Genomic DNA, 16,623 nt, shown 5'->3' on the forward strand with positions numbered 1-16,623 from the left:
AATCTTCCTTCACATCTAAGATATCAAAAACTTTTTCTTTTTCATCTATATCTTTTCCTGCAACTGTATTTCGGTTTAACAAATTCTCAAAATGTTCCGCCCATCTTTCTTTAACTCTTTCCTTATCATTAATTGTGGGCCCATTCCTATCTTCAACTGGGAGAAGTCCGGATCGACTACTCCCTTTCAATTTATTAAAATACCAGTATAATATTTTACTATTATGCCCTCTAGCTGCATCTTCCAGATCCTCAGCAATTGTCTCTATGGCTTCCACTTCACATCTCCTTAGTTCATATTTTAGTGCTTTCTCCACTTTCTTTACATTGCTTTTGTTTTCACATAATCTATCACTCAGATAATTCTTCTTTACTTCATCTCTCTATTAAACATAAAGCTTTTTCACTAGTATTCCTAGTTGCAGTCTTAATACTCTTCCTTAAGATACCATCAGCAACTTCACAAATTGCTTTGTAAAATTATTCCATCCATCTTCCACATTGTCAAATTTTAAACTCTCAAGTTTAGTATTCAACTGTTCCAGGAATATTTCTCTAAAAATTTCATCCTGGAGTCTACCAACATCACAACTTTCCGGGAGGTAGTTATCCATCCAAAATATCAGCTTTAAATTAGCCTTAGACACTACTAGACGGTGATCTTTACTTTAACATCAATAAAAGTACTCCTAAACACCCTAGTATCTTGTATTGATCCTGCTACTTTTCGGTTTACAATAACATAATCGATAAGGTTTGCTGTCTTACCATCACGTTAAAACCATGTCAATATGGGCCATTTTGTGACCAAACACCGTATTGGCGCATTGGTTATAATTAGCTTGTTATACCTACAAAATTGCAGAAGTCTGTAGCCATTACTGTTTTCTTTTCCTACACCAAATTCACCTAGGCAAGGATACCATCTATCCCAATTTCTACCAACCTGGGCGTTAAAATCGCCTAGCAAAAACAACATATTTCTACCTGGTACCCTGTCTATTTGCTCTTGTAACTGTAAGTAAAATTCATCTGAGTCACTAGTATCTCCGTCAGTCGGTTCAGCAGGGGCATATACTACTATAACTGATACCCTGAACTTATTAGTCATAAATGAGCAATTAGTATTCTATTATTAATACCTTCCCAGCCTAAACAAGACTTAGCAGATTCCTTATTCATCAGGAGCTCTACTCCCTGTCTATGTACCCCATCCTTCCTGCCCGACTAAACAAATTCTATATCACCTAATTTTATGATTCCTAACCCTAGGATATGAGTTTCTGAAACTCCTAATAAATCCAGTTCAAACTGTCTGAATTCGTCAGTCAAAATATCAATACGATAGTCATTTTAACGTCGTAACATCCCAAGTTCCAATTTTCATGTTCTTTAAATCATTGAAATTATTTCGGCCACAGGAAAAAGCTATGATCCCGGATACCAGTGCAGGACGGGGACCAACATATCTTCTTAAGTCTACACCGAAGCGCTTAAGCCGGCTTAGAGCTGGACAGCACGAACTCCCTGGGACCTCCAGCAAGTTGGAGGCTTTGTACAATCCTAGGCCCATCTTGGTCACAACATGGTTTTCAGCACTTGGAGATACTTTTCTATCAACAAGATTCGAAATCCTGCATAAACAGTCCCAAGCCTATTACCTCCTACTCATTATATATTCATGCCTACAAATATTATACTACTACGGGGAGGCAGCCCATAGTAGATAAATTAGTTAGGAAGAGGTTTTTCAGCCCGAAAACGCCCATCAAAACAAACCAAGCCCAGAAAAATTTCCAATAATTAGAATCCCATGCGAGTGCTGTGTTGTTTACTAGGCTACAATTTCCTAAAGGGGCGCCACTCTTCAAGTGGGAAAAGTTGACCGTAAGATCCCCAGTCTTGCATGTACCCTGAAAGGGTCGAGGCAGTCCTTTAAAGAGGTCGTTGTCGATAGATCTTGATATTACGCCCTGTCGCAGTTGTCCTCCCATAGAGGATCCTCCCACGATGGTGTTCTTCATCGCCATGCAATTTAACCCATTACTGGGAGAAGTTTTGTAACTCATGGGACGTGTGGACACGCCAGTAGGCCCTTAATAAGGAAAAGCAACATAAAAAGAAAAGACTGTGAAAAAAAAATGAATAAAAGTCAGTGTTAACACTTTACAAGTCAAAACTGTCGAAACATAGTCCTCCTTACCTTCAACAGAGAAACCACACGATTGCCCTTAATGGAGAATACCATAATTCAGAAATAATCACCCCCTTAAAATAAACGAACTGTTGTCTAACAGTATCTATTTTTCGCAAGCCAATGAGAAGCAGTACCCCTTCGCTGCTTCGCATGCACCAAAAGACCAGCATTTAATTGACGACTTCAGTACGTGACAGATATTTGTGAAATGATTGAAAAACTAAGATCAGCGTTGTCACATACAATTAACCAAAAAAGGTCCAACAGATATCATACCTGTTCTGTATTGTCTATTTAACAAAATATGACAAAATCATGACTAAAATCGTCAACGGTAAAGCGAGTTTAAGTATGTCTTTAATTTATAACCATAACAGTGATACTTAATATACAAATCAAATAAGAATATGAAATTAACCCAGGAAGAGATGTTGAACTATGATCATTAAATTGGCTTTAATTCTACTTGTTTTTCATCCAAATTGTATTTAACATAATATCTCTTTTGTAAAATTTAAGAATTCTTCAAAATTATCTCTGCGTGTTTTTGTCGTTGGTAAAACAGTCAATCTGTCAATGCTATTTATTCTATTGTATGTCACTATTCCCCGATTCTATTTGAAAATGGATATATGTTTCCATCCCCTTGCCTAAAATACTTCGTTATTGCTAGCTTTTTTTCATTACTATACCCTAGACCTTTATTTTGGCTTAAGGTAAATATTCTGTTTTAAGGTACATTTATTCCGTTATAAGGTACACCAAAACATTCTTAAGAGTAATTTCCGTTAAGCGAAAAATGAATAGCAATACTGCAAACATTCTTCTATTTATTAGTGAAGAATATAACAACTATTTCATTTCATTTAAGAATTAATGACGCTTCTTGACTACTAAGGTCCCTGCGTCGGCCCTGCAGTGGATTCCTGCAGCGTGATTCGCTCTCTGGGTCCCGTATTACCAAGCTAAGGTCAAATCCACTACACCACCACAGGACAATATAAGAACTACTTTCCAAAATACAAGCATTTAAATTTTCTGCCATTTTCTGAAATTCTAAAATGAAACTAATCAGTGTTTACAGAAGCTATAATTTCATTTTTTTTGAAGTCTCTAATTTTTCCACCACCACCCAAGCCTCTAAGAAGACAATCGCTGTCTTTTCTAGCTAGCACCACTTTTTCTTTTTATATCCTGGTCATCAAATAGGAATTACAGCTAATTTTTTTTTTTAATATGACAGCTAGCTGCTCTGTCAATTCTCGTGAACTTATCAATTTTTCTTAAAAAGCTATTTTCTTCTTCTTTTTTTTACTAAAGTACACTTATTTAGTCTCCCCTTTTTCAGATACTATTCCAATTTTTTTTGTTAGATAGCGATGATTGTTATTTTTTGAAGAAATGGGAAGATTATGGTATCGAACATATGGCAACGAACTGCAAAAACGTAGAAATTCAGCCTAAGAGTGATAGAAAATCTAAAAAGACGGATTTTGATAACAAATAATATATACAGAAAAATTGTCTTTTTGTACTGATTCCAAATATATGAAATAAATTAATTCTAATGTTACACATCAAAAACTACAAGCCTCAGAAAATTTGCCTGATTTTACAAACACTACCAAAAAGTCAAGCAATTTCAATCAAAAACACATCCTCAAATTCACTCTGTCAAAGAACCCAACAAGAGAGATTTCAAGTCCCTCATCTATAAAAACGTGGAATTTTATATTTTTACTAGAAGAAACATTTTGGATTTCTGTTTATTTGTTTTTTATTCTACTAAGGGTGATTGGATCGAACCAATAGTCCAATAAGATTGGGAGAGGGTTAATTTGAACGGAGAGTAGTTCTAGCGCTCCTTTTAACTGACCAAAAATATTGGAGGGATACAAGAGTCCTTCTCGTATCCTTTTAACTTCAATGACATAAAATCGAAACTTCCAGCCCTTACAGATAGTACTTAGTTTCATTATGAAAGGCTGTCCGTCAACGCTCTCAACTTGGAACAGCCTAATGCATTTGAGATGATGAAGCATTGAATCCTGATTAGGAAATTGATCTCCGTCAAAGAGCACGCCATTGCTTTCGAGTCGACTGGCTTATTTGTGCTCTTAATGACCGTGTCCAGAGTCCAATATTTGAAAAGCAAAATTTTCGACAGTCATATATAAAAAATAAAGGGGCTCCGCAAAGATCTGTCTTCAGTCCTTTTCTTTCTTGTATATTGATGGTACTGACGATGATCTCGATGCTGGTGCTCATTTTGTTCTATTTGCTGAGGAATCTATCTTTTTTAGATCTACCAGCACCTTGACTCTACTGCTACTGCCAAAAATCATTCGCGCTAGGTGACTGATTGATGTTCCTCAAATAACTATATTTCAAATACGATGGAAAGTGTTATGATTCCTTTTAAATAATCTTATTGCATGTCAGTAGCCACATCAAATAATATGCTGATTTTAAAAAAAAATTGAATTATTCTCTATGTTAATTAGTCAAAAGCTTGGGTACTTGTACTGATTCTTTTTTATTCTTTCTGTTCATATCAAAAGTTAACAAACCTATTCTATCATTTTAAGGGAATCTGGTATGTTATGTACAGTTAATTCTTTCCTCTGTTATGTTTGGCCAAAAAGATTGGAGGGAAACAAGAGCTCCTCCCGTATCCTTTTTTCTCCAGTGACATCAAACCAGAACTGCTTGCACTTACAGATAATACTGAGTTTCATTTATGGAGCGGGAAGTCGTATAAACTTCGGATGGGACTCATTTGATAGGAAATCAGAAGTTCTAGTGTCTTTTTAATAGTCAGAAGCTATTAGAGGGCAACCTATTCTCATTAAAATTATTTCATCATTTTAAGGCGGTCTGGTATTTTACGTAAAGTTAATTCTTTCCTCTCTTATGTTTGGCCAAAACGATTGGAGGGAAACAAGAGCCCCTCCCATATCCCTTTTCTCCAATGACATCTCCAGAGCAATTTTTCTCCAAACTTTATTATGCTTTTTGGATGCTTTATTTTTTTTTTGTTACTGTATTTGGGATCATATTAATAAATGACAGTAAATCTCTATAACATGCTCAAAATTGTGCTGTGACTACTTTTTGACCTCTTCAGCTTTACCTCCAGATGATAATTTCTACTAATACAGTTGCGTTCTTCTTATATTAACTCAATCACATTTTAATATTCCGTTTCATAATGGTAAGTCATAAATACCAAAGATGATATTCATTTTATAATCAAATCAATTTCCGCACCACTCTCTTATAAATTCGATTTTCCGTCTTGTCGCTACTCTTTAATTACGTTAATCTATGAATCCTTGAATTTGTTGGAATATAGGTATCGGCTTGCTGGTTCAATTTTCTCTTTAATCATTTCGTAAGTAAAAGTTACCATCTTGGCAGTCTAATTTGGTTTCTTTTCAATTTACTCTCTAGATGTCCGTGCTCGAGTGACGCCATCTCATCAACTTCTAGTTTTTTGTGATAGGGCCGCACCTCTTTGGCTCACAAAAGAGGCAGCTTTATTTAATTTAGCTTATGTGTCTTTTAGTTATAAGATCTCTTGTCAACTGTGGTCTGAAAACTAAAAGTGAGTTTCTTTTTTCATGTTTTTCGAAAAGAAATTTTATGACACTTGCCCGTCCCATTTTATGGCTCCTTCCCCTCCCCGTAGAAGGGGAGGGACGTTTAATTCGAAAAAATTAAAAGAAATGAGGTATTTTTAACTTACGAAAGGGTGATCAGATCTTAATGAAAGTTGATACTTAGAAGGATCTCGTGTCTCAGAGCTCTTATTCTAAATCCCGACCGATCTGGTAACATTGGAGGGAGTTGGAGGGGGAACCAGAAAACTTGGAGAATACTTAGAGTGGAGAAATCGGGATGGAGCTTGGTGGGAAGAATAAGCACAAGTCCTAGATACGTGACTGACATAATTGGACCGGATCCGCTCTCTTTGGGGGAGTTGAGGGGGATTTCCAGTGCTTTGGCGCGTTCAGTGCTTCTGGACGTACTAGGACAATGGAAATTGGTAGGTGTGTCAGGGACCTGCACAAATTGACTTGAAAACAGTCGTTTCTCCAATTTGACCATCAGGGGGGGATGGAGGGAGGGAAATCATGAAAATTGAGGCATGTTTATCTTGAATGGGTGATCGAATCTTAATGAAACTTGATATATAGAAAGATCTCATGTCTCGGATACTCCATTTTCAATTCAGATCGGATCCAGGGACATTGGGGGAATGAAGGGGGGGAAAAGAACATCTTGGAGAACGCATAGAATAGACATTGGGATGAAACTCGATGGGAAGAATAAGCATAAGTTCTAGATACGTGATTGATATAACCGGACCGGATCCGATCTCTTTGGGGGAGTTGGAGGGATTTATAGTGCTTTGGCGAGTGTGGTGCTTCTTGACATGCATGGACGATGGTAATTAGCCTAATTTTAGGTACCGACCTCGTCACAAGTGCCATATGAGCTCTTGGCTCTTGTTTTCTTACCCTTTGGTCTACAGAACATGTTTTACAAAGCTGAGAGCTTCGCTTGGAAGGAGATATTCCCAGAGAGCGGGGGACTATTGGTTTTATTATGCCAATAAGAGGCTGTCAGTTATAGTTTAGTAACATTACCTTATAAAAAGGTAGATTTTAAGCAAGTTCTTCCCTATCGTGTTAAGTGAGGGTTTTGATTTCACAAGGGACTTAATATCGTCGTAAGGTAATGGTAAGCATCCCTTACATCTATCATCAAATCGTTTTAGTGTCCCTTCCACATGGAGGAACTGGGCTCTAGAATCTCCTGTAATTTTTTTCTCCGGATTTCGGACTCAATATAGATTTTCCCCAATCCCCCCTAGATTTGAGAAATCTCTTGTTTCATACCATATTTTCATTAAAAAAAATACCTTTTTTGTCATTTTGATTGAAAAATTACAAACCCTTACCCCCCCCCCCCACCACACACACCAACAAAAAAATTGTGACTTGACACCAATGAAGGTTATCTATAAATTAAAAAAATTATAACAGGACGTTTAAAATCCCCCCACCCCAAAACAAAGTTAAAAAAACAAAACAAGATAGACATTACGAATTCAATAACTGTCTGTGGGTGATAAAAAATATAGGTTAAGTAAAAAGAAGTTATGCCGCAGCTGCATAAGATAGTAGTAACCTGACGGTTACCAAAGAAAAAAACATTCTCAGCACTTGAAGTTTGATAATTATCCTACTGTTACTTATGAAATCAAGATGCCATTTAAATTAACTAGAACACATGAATTACCTTGACATTTGTCTGGTTAGAAATGCTAACTCGGGAATAACGGTCTAACACGGCGGGTTCAGTTGCAACGATCCCACTCTTAGCTGCAATGCTCTTATTTCTAGACAGATTAAGAGCCTCTTCTTGATTCAGCACGGATTCTCCAAGCTGAGAAACTTTATGGCAACTTTCATCAATAGTCCCTCCAAGCTCATATCTCTCTAATTCTAAAGATTGAGTCGGAGCTTTCACCTCCTGGTTACCTATAGCCAAGAAACAAAAAACACAGGTATAAATCAACAAGGAAATATTAGGTGAACGTAAAATCAATTTCATGAAGCCAAGAAAAAAAAATTCAGCTCTTCAGGCCATCAGCCCTTCGTTATAATCTTTCGGTACTTTATTGTTCCAATGAGTTCAATCTTTGGATTCAACGTTTCAAATAAAGAGCTTTGATACACGACAAAACTATTTCTTGCTTTTATCTTTTTCTGTTACAATCTATTGGAATTTTGAGTTACTAGACCCTTTTGCAAAATGCTTTCTTATTTTGATAATGAATAAACATAGGGGCTCACTATGAGAAGTAATGTATACGTATGGCTCGATAATAATTGTACTGTGTTTAGGGGGGACGGCATTGAAAACTTCCCGGCTATTTTTTTCATGTTAAATATTTTCAGCTTCTCCGGCGACAACAGACGCATAAAGTTACTGATTTTGGTTTCTATATGTTCCCCTGATCTAACCAGGGGCGAATCTAGAGCAAAATCTTAGGGGGAGGGCCAACGCGACAAGGGTGCCATTGAGCGAAATCTTGGGGGAGGGGGCAATGTGACAAACGTGCACAATAATTGAAAAAATTGACAAATTTATTCTTAAAAAGGAGAGAAAAAGAAAAAAAGGGAGAGAGGGCACCAGAAAAAGTCTTAGGGGGACAGGGTCCCCACGGGAAAAATTAATGCAAAACACAAAAAGCTGGGAAGACCACGACTTCCAAAACATTTAATCAACTTGAAGTACAGGTCACAATTTATAATCGGAAATTTTGAGAAATTCTCACTGGACGGTTAACGTGCCATATTTTCTAAAGAGCTACGAGGATTTAATAATTAAACATATGTAAGTACCACTTAATTCATTTTGTAGTATGATCCTTTCAAAGACCTTCAGACTCATTATAGGTTTGTTTGCTTTTAGGGGCTTAGAACTAAATTCTCAAACTTCTCTTAGAAAGTTGTTCAGGTGTATTAAATACGATTAGACTAATAAACAAAGTAACACGGGCAAAGGAGGAGAAGGCAAATACGTATTTTGTATTTAAATTTATTTAATAGTTTTCTTTCTTTTTTAATTCTATTCAAACCAAAACTTTCAAACTAAAACATGCTGAATTTGCCTTATGAAGAACCGTCCGACTTATGACCCTTCAATTTTTATCGCACTTGGCACCTAATAGAAAAATATTTGAAAATGTAGGATAAATCAAGGACGTTATATTTTTTTTGTCGTAAGGGGAAGGGTAGGAGATTGTAGCCCCTTAACAAATAGCGCAGTTTATAGGCATACGACTATAATTCATTTCATTCTGTAGCGTAAACCTAAAAAAAGACTTTGATCTATGACCTTCTACTTAGTCAGTGGTGGTTTCGGGGATGGGTCGGGGGACCCTCCATATTTTTTCTGGCTCCAGTTTGGTCAATTATTGGCAAAATTCTCAAATTCCCTCCCCCCAAGATTTCGCTATAGATTCGCCCCTCTACTTAATGAAATTTCCGCAAAAAAAAACAACAACATAAAACGAAACAAACAAAACGTACGGGCAAATGAAATACTTGATCACGATTTATACCATTTAGTTTTTTTTTACTTTTTCTTTATATGTTTTAATACATTATTTTGTATAATATTTTGCCAGGATACGTCTCTATAAACTTTTGACAGGAAGTTAAAAAATGAAAGGGTGGGCATTTGAAGTTTCAGAACTTACGACTCTTCAACATCTATCCCACTTGGTCACTAGTAGAAATGCTTGATAGTATGGGATGAATACATAAAGTAAAATATTAATTGTCGCAAGAAGAAGGGTAGGGGATTGTAGACCCCTAGCAAATAAGACTGTGTTTCATATTAACGATTTATGCCATGTAGTTTTTCTTTTTTTCTCATGTTTTAATGCATTGTTTTACAAAATATTTTACCGGGATATGCATAGCTCTATACAATCTTGACGGAGATGCAAAATTATTGTGTGTGATGGGGGGGGGGGGAGTTTCAGGCTTCAAAAACTAGGATTCTAATCCCTAATTTTCATTCTTTTTATAAGAAGCAGTTCAGGTCGTCGACGCTTTGTCGTAAAGTTCAACAGATAGTTCTAAAATAAGAGCAGAAAATTTCGTCTTTTTAATTATTTACCCTTGTACAAAAAAAAAGTTTTCAATGACAATAAAATGAAACAAAATTTTAAAAGCGACCAAATAACTATTTCATTTAATTGAAAATGGAAATGTATAGGCGTCAAAGAAATTGTTTATGTGTAGGTCTTTCTAACCTGAAAAATAAAAAGTAAATTTCGTAACAAAAAGTGATGAAAGCGATGCACTTCGTACATGTCCCTTTATTAGTTTTATAGTGTAGTTTTGACACTTTTCTTTGGTCCTTTGAAGGCCTTACACTTGTAGCCATCCGGCTTGCTGGTTCAATTTTCTCTTTGATCATTTCGTAAGGAAAAGTTACCATTTTGGCAGTCTATTTTTTTTTATTTACTCTCTAGATTTTGTGCTCCTCTGGACCCCCCCCCCTCATGTGGAAAATACCCCCTAATACCCCCCCCCCCCCCGTGGAAAAAAGACTGTCCAAATTTGAGAATCCGATTTAAGTTTTGTTTTTTCATTTCCGTGGGGGGAAGGAACTTCGTACTTGTCTATTATGTGCCAGTTACTCAAGTTTACGCTGCGTAAAACTCAAGAACAAACCGGTTTCTTCGTTAGTTTCTCTCAGCTTAGCACGAGAAAAGACAAAGACAAATGACAGAGTAGATGGGAAATACATGATTTGGGCTATATAAGAGGGGAAGAGGAACAAAGTATTTGGACAGTTTGAAGTCAGAAGACAATACTTACTTCATAGTATGCAGAATAATTGTACATAACGCATTTTGCATACAGACCTACTATACTTTATCCCCCCCCCCCTAATGTGCAAATATATAGCCCATATTTGTTGCTAAAGTAACGAAGAAACTAACGAAGGAACCAGTTTGTTGTCGAGTTTTAAGTATTTTAAACTTGAGTGAGTGGCTTATAATACACAAGTACCGGAATTTTCCATGGAGAGAGAGCCGTATTTCTGGGTATAATTCTAAAATGATCAGAAATTAAATTGAAAAAAATAAATAAATAAGATTTTTCAACTGAAAGTAATGAGAAACATCAAAACTTAAAACGAACAAAAATTACGAAGCGTGTAAAGGCAGTTCTCCCTTCCACAAGACCTTGCTCTTTACGCTAAAGTTTTGACTTTTTGTCCTAATTCTTTGAGAACGATTCCTGAAACATAATGGCCAATCCCACATTTTTGTTGGCAGGAGCTTGAAACTTCTACAGTAGGGTTCTCTGAAACGCTGAATCTGATGGTGTGATTTTCGTTAAGATTCTATGACATTTAGGGGGTGTGTTTTCTCCTATTTTCTAAAATACGTCAACTTTTCTCAGGCTCTTAACTTTTGATGAGTAAGACTAAACTTAACGAAACTTATATATCTAAAATCAGCATTAAAACGCAATTCTTTTGTTATAACTATGGGTATCAAAATTCCGTTTTTTAGAGTTCCTTACCACGAATTGTTTGACACAAAAAGCGTTTCAAGAAATTCTTCCCTGGACTTGACATAAATTTTCTACTAGCGCTGAACAGCCAAGTAAATTATTTCAAAGCCACACTGCCTTTCCATAAGGACAAATAGAAGTTCAAATAGGGATAAATCTTTTTACTAGACACAAAGAATGCTAGTTATATCGGTCGCATATGCAGTGACCATCATGGCGGTCACTGCATATGTGACAGAAATATCTAGTATTGTTTTGGAAACTATCATTGTCCATTAAAAGGATTTATACCAATTTGACCTTTCATTTTTCAACAAGCAAGCAAATATATAAGAGAAGAGAAGACGCCTGTAAGTGTATTCATTTCTTTTTTGGGCACGTAAAGGAACAAAGAGCTTAAAAAAAAAAAAAAAAAAATCCGAAATAGCACATGTTTCAACTGGACTCAAAAATGCTACACTGTCTTAGCATGAATAATGTTCTTAAAACTGACCAAAAATGTAGCTCCAATTTGCCACAGAACTATTTTAAGTAAAGAGGCATTTAGCAAACAAAGTTCTAGCATTTCATGGTAACAAACTATAAGTAAGAAGCGAGTGAGCTCAATAGTAATCGAGACTCTAATAGATGGTAATTTGAGCAAGTTCTGCGTATCAGAAAACGGGACTGTAGAGGTTCAAAGCTCTTAAAACCATATTATTCAGCATAGTTGAAAGGTCAAATAATTTTGCCTCTGAAGAAGGCGTAACTTCCCACAATCCTCAGGGAAAGCGCTGTTAGTTTTACAATTTTCTCATTGTTTATATTTAGCATTTGTTATCGGGAAATAGAAAATTTTCTATGAGGAAGAATGTTTTGAGCCCAGGTTGTTTAATTTGTCTCATTTTGTTTCCGAATGTTATGATTTGAAATAAATTTGTAGAAATTTCATAAATTATGTTTATACATTCATGAACTCTGCGTATCAGAAAACTTCTGTTCTGCGTATCAGAAAACGGGATTGTAGAGGTTCAAAGCTCTTAAAACCATATTATTCAGCATAGTTGAAAGGTCAAATAATTTTGCCTCTGAAGAAGGCGTAACTTCCCACAATCCTCGGGGAAAGCGCTGTTAGTTCAACAATTTTCTCATTGTTTATATTTAGCATTTGTTATCGGGAAATAGAAAATTTTCTATGAGGAAGAATGTTTTGAGCCCAGGTTGTTTAATTTGTCTCATTTTGTTTCCGAATGTTATGATTTGAAATAATTTTGTAGAAATTTCATAAATTATGTTTATACATTCATGAACTCTGCGTATGAGAAAACTTCTGTTCTGCGTATCAGAAAACGGGATTGTAGAGGTTCAAAGCTCTTAAAACCATATTATTCAGCATAGTTGAAAGGTCAAATAATTTTGCCTCTGAAGAAGGCGTAACTTCCCACAATCCTCGGGGAAAGCGCTGTTAGTTCAACAATTTTCTCATTGTTTATATTTAGCATTTGTTATCGGGAAATAGAAAATTTTCTATGAGGAAGAATGTTTTGAGCCCAGGTTGTTTAATTTGTCTCATTTTGTTTCCGAATGTTATGATTTGAAATAATTTTGTAGAAATTTCATAAATTATGTTTATACATTCATGAACTCGGGTACAAAGGAATATTTTGCATCTACAGATGGCTGAACTATAAGTAGATAATGATAAGGCCTTTAAACCATGGATCTTCAAAATGCTAAACAACAAATGGGGCACTTACAAAAAGAAGAGCACTATGGGTGGAAGGTAAACACTGATTATATTTCATCGGTTTGATAATTTGTCTTATGCTTCCCTAAGTGTTTAAGCTAATGTACTTTTATAAAACAAAAAATACACGTGTTCTTGGTCTAATGCTCTAGACGTGAATTGATTGAAGTAGAGTGTTACAGCATATACTAGTGTGCTTTTACCTTTAAGCTTACTGGAAAGATAATCAAAATTTTTAAGTAGACGAACTTGAAAGAGACTCAATATAATATCGTCAGCAACAAAAGAAAAATAAATACAACAACAAAGAAATAATATTGTCAGCAACAGCAACAAAAGACGCATCCCACCCATAAGAGATAAGAGCTATAGATAATAAACGAAGACTCTCCGCCAGGGATTTTGGCGTAATTTTGCCAAAATCCTGAAGGGAGGGGGGCAAATTTGGAGCCGGTTTTCCGAAATCAAGCGAAAATAACAGTGAAAACTGAAAATGAGCCTTATAGTACCATAAAAGCAAAGATGATCCGTTTCTGTAGATGCTTGAATTATTCAACCTAATCTTAGTAATGACAAGATTCCCGAAGAAAATAAATTCCCATAGGGGACGGGGAAACTGGGGGGGGGACGCGCAAATTGGGGCTTATGGGAGGGGGAGTCCCCACACATCAAATCAAGTTTTGCCAGTGGTTTCAAAGACAAATGGCCTATTAGCTTATTTTCCAACACCACAAAGAAACCCCAAAGCAATTTTGGCGAAAGCTAATACAAGATCTTAAATGCGCCAACAATTCAAACAGCTAATGAGATGCTAGTTTAAAACAAAAAGAAAACGTATAATTTCTTGCCAATCTTAAGCAAAGTGCTGTCTATTCAATGCAGCAGAAACAATATGTCTCCTGTGTCGGCAAACTTGTCAATCAAGCTAAGTAGCAAGGCGAGGAGCTCCCAAAGCTGTAAAAATACCCAACTGATACATCTTCTGCGCAGGTTTTGATACTTTCCAAGCAAGCATGCTACACCATTTTAAGGGCTGCCCTGTTTTGAACTTTAGAGAGAAAATTCTGCTTTTTCAATAAATAAGAAAAATCAAACTTTACAATGATGTAGGTTTGATTAAATTTAAATATTTCTATCTCTTGCACCAAATAGGAGAAGTTAAATGGTTTTATTAGGATTCTGGAGAAATTAGGTACCAGCTTTTAGTTTTCTTTCGTTTATTCTTAACTCTTATCTATGCTCTACAAGGTCCAAATAATTCTAAATAGTTTGGTAGTTCACTAATAACAACAACAGCATAATTGGTGAGATAGGACGGTTCTTTAAGGAGACACTTAAAATCATAGGGGGATAAAACTTCATCTCGTCTAACTCCACGACCAACAGAAACTGATTAAGAAAAATAATCAGAAGTAGGTACGGCAAATTTTATGCTGGGCCTCGAATACAAGGATCTAAGAACTCGAATCACTGAAGGGGGAATAATTTCATAGTTCCTGGTGAATCCTCCCCCCCCCAAGCAAAAGTAAATCATATACAATTCAGGCTGACCTTTAGTTGCCAACACTGGTTTTTATGACCTTTTTATACACTGGTTTTTATGTATAAGTACTATTATGGGTGCGTTCCAGAATGTTTTACAGGAATTTTTCGGGAAAGATCTAATGTTTATGGTCACAGAACTCAAACAAGTGGATATATTGAGGTTCCTCGCCTAGTTTCAAGTAGGACTACTTTTTCAGTTATTTATAGAGGGGCTAAGCTGTGGAATAAGCCTGTTCCAAGTACCAAAGAATTGCCCATTAATCAATTCAAACCCGAGCTGCGTGCGGGATTGCTTAGCAGGCCTACCTTTGAAATAGATTGAGACTGATGGATTTAATATTGGCAATAATTGATTATTGTTTTTTTTGTTTTTTTTTCGCTTCGGGATATTATGTTGTTTTATTGTGTATGAAATATTCATGTAAGCTTTTTTCTCGGTACACGGTTTCACCCTCCTGCTTATTATAGATTAATTCATTGTTTTTGTTTGTTTTTTGTTTTTATTATTTTTTTTCTCTTCTATTTTTTGTTCTTTTTGTTAGTAGCACACCCTCGCAAGCGACGCTTTTGGTGGGCTACCAATTGATTTTGTCTCTGTTATTTCTTTTGGATAATAAATTAATACTACTACTAAACAGCGAACATTGATTATATTAAGAAGATAAAAATCCCTTCCGAACAAAAATACTATAATCTCTGTAATATTTTACATAGCAAAAGTATATTTAAGGTCGACCCTTCTCAGTAACAGTCATTAAACCTTCTTTCAGATGGCACAAAACAGGACAAAGGAAAGCAATTGTGTATGACAAAATGCACGATAAAATGTGCTGAAACAAAATATCTGAGGCTAACACAGCTATGCAGGCTCTTCTTCCACCCCAGTTCATTTAAAGCCTGTCTAATTATACCCTGTACAGAAAATGCGATTTCATTTAAATCCCTTTTTACGGCATCCCCCCCCCTTACTAGTTCGGAGACGACCCTAATCCACTTGGGGATGTCCAATTGCTTTCATAGCAACTGCTTTCCACATTGCACATGCAATTGCTTTACACAATTGTTTTCCATTCCTCTTGATACTAGATGGTTGGCTGAAAAGGGCAATCTTTGGCAACCTTTCATCTTTCATCCGCAGAATGTTTCCTGACCATCTCAGTCTTTCTCTCACCATGACCCGAGAAAGTGGGTTTGAACCATATTTTTCGTATACCTTACTACTTGACATACAATCAGCCATATGATTCCCCAAAAGAATCCGTAGACAACTCTCCTGGAAAACGTCTAAAAAATCCCCGTCTTTCCTATCGTCCAAGTTTCAGAACAATACTTGACCACTGTCACCACCGTAACTTCCTATAGTATAATCTTGGTTCGCGGCTAAATTCCTATTCTCCCAAACTTTTTTCAAGTGTGATTAAAAACCTGGTTTTTGGCTTTTTTTTTACTTTAAAGTTTTTATTGCATCGAACACCTTAACTAATAATACTACAAAAGTAAATCTAGCAATCCACTTTATTGATCTTATTATTACCCAGCATCATCCCTACACTTTCACCACTCCCAGTCTAAGCGACTAAGTCTTCTTAACAAAAATTTTCAAGCATATTCTTGTATTTTGAGTCCTCAAAACTTCTATAAAATCATTGAATTTGCTAATATTTCCCTCCAGGACACCCAAATCGCCAGCATAACCTGAGTATAGGAGAGTTTTACTCTCGCATTTCATTCCATGCTTTCCGACGGCCTTCACCTTCGGACAGATTCCATTAAAATGACCAGACAGAATTTAATTTTTGTAAAACTGGCAGAGGAAAATTCCAAGCTGTACAGATTGAAGGATTTGTATGTTAATATTGTTTTGCAGTTTTCGCAACGTAACAAGAAGCAGAACGTAACAGAAGTTTTAAACTCAATATAATGTTATTTTTCTTATTTAAAGAAGAACGACTGGAGCTTTTGTTTGATGAGTCACAAATTCCTTTGGTAGAATGCCAAGAACGAAACAATTTTGTAAAAAGGAAGCAATATTAAAAAGTGAAT

General features: G+C 35.9%; 1 protein-coding gene across 1 annotated transcript in view; it reads right to left on the reverse strand.

Moving 5' to 3' along the window:
• Positions 1–16,623, reverse strand: part of LOC136029535 (uncharacterized) — a 327,964-nt gene that overhangs the window by 21,018 nt on the left and 290,323 nt on the right. The window contains exon 22 of the mRNA XM_065708005.1: positions 7,504–7,745. The gene's annotated coding sequence lies outside the window, so the exon portion shown is untranslated. The remainder of the gene's footprint in view (positions 1–7,503; positions 7,746–16,623) is intronic.

This window comes from Artemia franciscana, chromosome 7, assembly GCF_032884065.1.
Source record: "Artemia franciscana chromosome 7, ASM3288406v1, whole genome shotgun sequence".
Taxonomy (NCBI): Eukaryota; Metazoa; Arthropoda; class Branchiopoda; order Anostraca; family Artemiidae; genus Artemia; species Artemia franciscana.